Source organism: Marmota monax, unplaced genomic scaffold (assembly GCF_021218885.2).
Source record: "Marmota monax isolate L192 unplaced genomic scaffold, Marmota_monax_Labrador192_F-V1.1 WCK01_AAM20220418_F8-fsc00444, whole genome shotgun sequence".
Taxonomy (NCBI): Eukaryota; Metazoa; Chordata; class Mammalia; order Rodentia; family Sciuridae; genus Marmota; species Marmota monax.
This window is the reverse complement of record NW_026692644.1, coordinates 412554-418714: the sequence shown is the minus strand read 5'-3', so window position 1 is coordinate 418714 and position 6161 is coordinate 412554. Positions and strand designations below refer to the sequence as shown.

At 36.5% G+C, this 6161-nt stretch overlaps 1 pseudogene; it reads right to left on the bottom strand.

Annotated features, from left to right (window-relative positions):
• Positions 1–3042: 3042 nt before the first annotated feature.
• LOC124093762 (olfactory receptor 2L13-like) lies at positions 3043–3972 on the bottom strand (annotated as a pseudogene).
• Positions 3973–6161: the final 2189 nt, after the last annotated feature.

Sequence of the window (6161 nt, the reverse complement as noted above, 5' to 3'; positions counted from 1 at the left end):
CCAGTAGATTATACTAATTAAAGGTTGCTTTTCAGTATTTAAAGGCAAAGTTTAAAATCTGAAAGTAAAGTCAAACAGAAAGAAAAGACATTAAGAGATCATGAACAAAACCTGGGATAACATCAAGATACCAAATTTAAGAATAGCTGGAATCAATGAAGTCTCTGAAATAAAATAAAGGAATAAACAATCTTTTCTATGAAATTACATTAGAAAAACTTCCAAATTTTAGGAATGAGATGGAGATCCAAATACAAGAAGCACACAGGACTCCAAATAGGCAATATTAATTAAGAAAATCCTCTCCAAGGCACATCATAGTAACATACCTAAGATACAAAGTTTTAAAAGGTGAAAGAGAAAAACAGGAGGTTGTTCACATATCAAATGATCTCTCAACTCAGACTTAAAAAACCAGGAGGGGTTGGAATAATATATAACAAGCCTTAAAAAAATAGGTACCAACAAAGATTACAACATTCAGTCAAATTATCCTTCAGAATATAAGAAAAAATAAAAATATTCCATGATAAGAAGAAACTGAAAGAGTTCATAATCAGTAAGCTTGTACTACAAAATATATTTAAAAATATATATATCATGTAGAAGATATAAAAAATGGAAAATGAAAACCAGCATGGGGATAAATTGTAACAGAAGAATTGTCAGTTAAAGGAGAATAAAGTTTGAATTATGCATTTAAAAAAACTCTATAATAACATTAAATGTAAATGGTCTAAGCTGTTCAATCAAAAGACATACACTTGCTGATTGAATTAAAAGAAAACAAGTCCAAACCATATGCTTTTTGTGAGAGACTCACAATTACAAATACATCAACAAATGAACTTGAAAATAGAGAAAATCTATAACATGCAAATGGTAACTTAAAGAAAGCAGAAGTTGGTACTCTTATTTCAGACAAAGTAGAAATCAGGTCAAACTAATCAGAAGACAAAAAGAAGTCACTTTTTACTGGTTACAGGAATCATCCAAAATGTATTGTTATTATGTATATTTATGACCCAAACATTGTTTTATCTACTTATATAAAACAAATGCTTTTCAGTATAAAGAAACAAGTAGCTTTCAAAAGTAATATTTGGTGATTTGAACACATCCCACTACACAGGTTATCCAGACATGATCTAAGCATAGATTCTTTAGAACCCGCCCCCCCCCAAAAAAAAAAAAGAAAAGAAAAGAAGAGAAACAACAAAAACAACAACAACAAAACTATTAATCAAATGAACCTAACAGACACCTATAGAATATTTCATCCACTGACAACTGAATTCACTTACTTCTTATAAGTGCATAAAACATTCTCTAAAACAGATCATATTTTAGGGCAAAAAGTGAATCTTAGCAAACACAATAAAAACTAGATATTTACTTGCATTCTAGCAGATCAAAACAGAATACCATTTAAACATCAGAGAAAAAAAACAACCATTCTAACATCTGAAGTATGAATAATACATTTCATCTTAAAGAATTGGTCACAGAAGAAATCAGGGTAGAAATAAAAAAATAGGAACAAAAATAGAGATACAACATATAAAAATATCTGGGACAGTATAAAGGTGGTTCTAAGAGGAAAGATAACAGTACTGAGTTCCTACATTTGAAAAAAAAATAGAAAGTCATCAAATAAATAATCCAACATTAAACCTCAGATTTGTAGAAAACAAAGAAAGTAGCATCAAAATCAGTAGAAGACAAGAAATAACTAAAATTCTAGCCAAAATCAATTAAATTGAGACTAACACAAACAATACAAAGAATCAATGAGACACAGAGTTGTTTCTTTAAAAAGGTAAAGAGACTGATAAATGTTTAGTCAAACAACCCAAAGAAAGAACTAGATTAACAACATTAGAGATACAAAAGAAAACAAATATCACCACAGAAACTACTAAAGACCAGACTATCATCAGACACTATTTTGAATTTTATATTCCAATAAGCTACAAAATCTCAAACAAACTTGCAAATTCTTAGAGATATTTGACCTACCCAAATCACTCCATGAGGATATAGAAAACTTAATCAGAGCAATATAAAGAAATGAAATAGAAGCAACCATTAAAAGATTTCTAATAAAAATCCAGAACAGATGAATTCTTAGCCAAATTCTACCAGGCCTTTAAATTCTCCTCAAATTATTCTATGAAAGAGAAAGGAAGGGAAGACTGCAAAATTAAGTCTATGAAGTCAGTGTCACCCTGATACCAAACAAAGTCACAGCAAGGAAAGAAAAATTCAGGCCAATATACTTGATAAATACAGATGTAAAACTTTCTAATGAAATATTGACAAACTGCATTAAAAAACATTATAACAAGACAGCATTACCATGAAAGTGTTTCATGTCCCTGGGCTTTTATAAACACAGGCCCCATGTTTCTCTGGGACACTTGACAAGTATAGGGTGGACATTGTTATGTGCTATAAGCTCAAAATTCATACAAGACCTTGACAAATTAGAATGAAAAAAAAAAAAACTAGAGAAGAACATCCATAATATCATCTCAAATATTTCAAAATGATAACAAGCTAATATCAGTATAAATATTGTTATGTATATTATAGTAATATAGGTGTAACATATAAAATATAAATAATGTATAATTAATATCCACATTACTAACATAACATGAATAATTATAATATTTCCTAACATAAATATCCTTAATGATTGTGGATCTATATAATAACCAACATATTATTTAAATTACTTTTACTTTTAAATGAGTCACTATAAAATTTAATTTGTGGCCTGGGGATGTGGCTCAAGTGGTAGCACGCTTGCCTGGTATGCATGTGGCCCGGGTTCGATCTTCAGCACCACATACAAAACAAAGATGTTGTGTCTGCTGAAAATGAAAAAAATAAATATTAAAAAAATTCTCTCTTTCTCTCTCTCTCTCTCTCTAAAAACAATTTAATTTGCACAGGTGGCTTGCATTATCCTTCTATTAGCACTGCTCTGAAGTTTGCACGAAAAGAAGTGATGCAGAGAAGCAGGAACAGCCATGCTCACTTCTTCCTGGGGCAGAACATCCCACACACTCTTCCCATGGCCCCCAAGGACCTCCTTGTTCCTCAGGCTGTAGATGATGGGATTGAGCATGGGGGTGAGGATAGTGTAGAAGACAGCCAGGTTCTTATCCTCTGCTGGGGAGCAGAGACTCCTGGGACAGAGATAAATACGGACAAAAGGAGCATAGTAAAACATCACCACAGTTAAATGTGTGGAGCATGTGGTGAAGGCCTTTTTTTCTTCCCTCTTTTGAGTGCATGTGGAAGACAGCAAAAAGAACCCATCCATAAGAAGCAGTGATCCCAAGGAAAGGGACAAGGAGAAACACAACTGTTCTCACAAACACCATGTACTCATAGACCCAGATGTCCACACAGGCTAGGGGCAACATGGCTGGAATGTCACAGTAGAAGTGATTGATGACCCTGGACCTGCAGTAAGGAAGATGAAGGGCATAGACAGTGTGTGCCAGGGAGTTGATGGAGCCCAGTATCCAAGTTCCTATGATCATCTTCACACCAGTCCTTTTACTCATGTGGATGGGGTAGTGGAGGGGGTGGCAGATGGCCACAAAGCAGTCATAGGCCATGGAGGCCAGGATTAAACCTTCTGAGCCCGCCATGGTCAGGAAGAAGAAGTTTTGCACACCATAGCCCAGGAAGGAGATGCTTTTCTGGCCAGAGAGGAAGTTGTACACCATTTTGGGGACCGTGGAAGAGATGTACATCAGGTCCATGTGGGAGAGCTGGCTGAAGAGAAAGTACATGGGGGTGTGGAGCTGTGGGTCCAAGAAGATGAGGGAAGTCATCCCTGACTTCAACAGGCAAGAACAAACACAGAGATGATCAGGAGCAAGAGAAGAAGGCCTTTGAAGGAAACAACCCCAACAAAATAAAGTCATTTGAAGTTTGGTTCAATGTTTCCATTAAAACCTTCTGCCTTAATTTCCTTGAAAAAAACACCAAAACTAAACAATAAATATGAAATGTAACAGAAAAAGATACGATTGAAATTGTTAGTCTTTGTTCATGAATTCTTTTTCCTTCAAATCTGTAGCCTTTGTGAAACTGATTTTAAAATCTGAATATTCCTGCTGCAATTCTCTCTGTATCTCAGCACATCCTGGACACATACGTGGTCTTGGAATACAAAGTCTTTACCAGGCACAGAAAAGGGTAGCTGGAGCCTTCCTGCCTGCTGACTCCCAGCAGGAGCATTCCTAGGACTATGCACCAGGCTCAGCCCCAGAGGAAGCCAGGATCCTGCTTTCCCAGCTCCCCAACTCAGCACTCAGGTTCACCACAGACATGGCCTGTGGGGCGCAGAAGTGCCCTGTGTGCTTGAGTCTGCATCCTCAGTGACCTCGCCTCCTCCACACCTTTAGTTTCTGCTCTTCCCTCCCCACTGGCAGTGCTGCAGCTGAGTAAGCCAGGGTCTTCTCCCAGAACTGTGCTGTTCACCTCCTAAAAGGAAGCTGCTCTGCTGGCCCTAAAAGGGGGTCACCATCCAAAGCATTGTTCTAATCCTGTGATGGCATTGTGTGTCCCATAAGATCCACCCAACACTTCTCTTTGTTATCATGCCTAATTCTATATTTCAGGCAGGAGAAAGAACAAGGACCTTTGAGAGGATGTTTATTTCCTTGTCCTGACCTGTAGTTCAGTTTCCAGAAAGTACAGGCAGAGCATGAATCTGCTGCTGTGCAGCTCAACTAGGAAAGTATCTTAACTGTGGTACATTCATGATTTGGAAAAAAAAATCTCTCTCTCTCTCTCTCTCTCTCTCTATATATATATATATATATATATATATATATATATATATTTTTTTTTTTTTAATTATTCTCTTTAGTATTAATTACGTAAATAAAATAACAAAAATGGGATTTTCATAACCAAAAACAGAGAAAAAGTAAAGAAATAAAAAAGAGGAAAAAAACAAGTAAAATTCTTCATCTAGATAAATTTTTATTACTAGTTATGCCCATTTTTATTGGTATTTATACATTTTATGTAAGTATTTTATACTTATTAATTCATTTATTTGGGTGTAACCCTAAGAGGTAAGTGTTAAACTATCACTATTTTATAGATGAAACAACAAAGGCACAGAAAGATTAATTTATGCAAGGTCATATTACTAATAATCAGCAGACCCGGGATGCTAACCAAGTAGTCTTAGGGTCAGCTAATCTAAATTCCACTAAACTGTATTTCGCCTAATGTTAAGGAAATGTTATTCATAGACAACCCAAATTTTTTATTTGTTTTAATTAGTGATACATGACAGTAGAATAAAAACTGGAAGAACAGGGAAGCAGCAGCAAATGCAAGCTCTATTTTTCTTGCATGTTTTCTAGATTGCTGCTTTGATCTCTGAGGATATCAGAATATCCCTTTTTCACTCTTCCAAAGCCATGCCCCAGAAGTTTTTGTTCTCAGACTAGGTTAACACTGTTGGTACCTCCTGTTCTAGGGCTCAGCCCCTTGGACTGCACAGCTTCTGGTTTTTCCAGCTCTGCAGCCTGCAGAAAGCCCTAATGGACTATCCAGCTTCTGGTTGCAAAGCCAACTTAATAAGTCCTCCTGTTATAACTATACTCCCTGCATATTCTGTTCTTCTAGAGAATTCTGACTAATACATTAATTGGCACTGGATGTATTGTAAGGATGAATTTTCTTAATTGGTTTTGTGGGTTCTGGAGAGGCTGTCTAAATTGGTTAGACCTAATATTAATAAAGTCTCTCCTGTCGCGACCCCTTGCCCGCAAGGAAGACGCAACTCAGGAATCTTCTTTCAGCAGTTTATTCAGGCCCTTGATATTTCTTCTTCTCCCTCTCTGATGCCCCTCCCAGCCTTAATAAAGCATCCCAAGCCCCAATGCAAAGCTGCCGCGTGGAGCTTTCTCACAGGGTGGTGAAAAATCATGTGCCAACTTTCCCAGATAAGGAGTTGTTTGTCACAGACCACAGCGGAGCCAGCGTCATCTTGTAATGGCGACCATAATCTGCAGAAACGGCAGAAGCGGCTCACCACAGTTCCCCCTTTTCTGTTTTCTTAAAACAATACAGGCGAGAGTAGAGGTCCTATCCCACTGTGCAGAAGTGGCTGCATA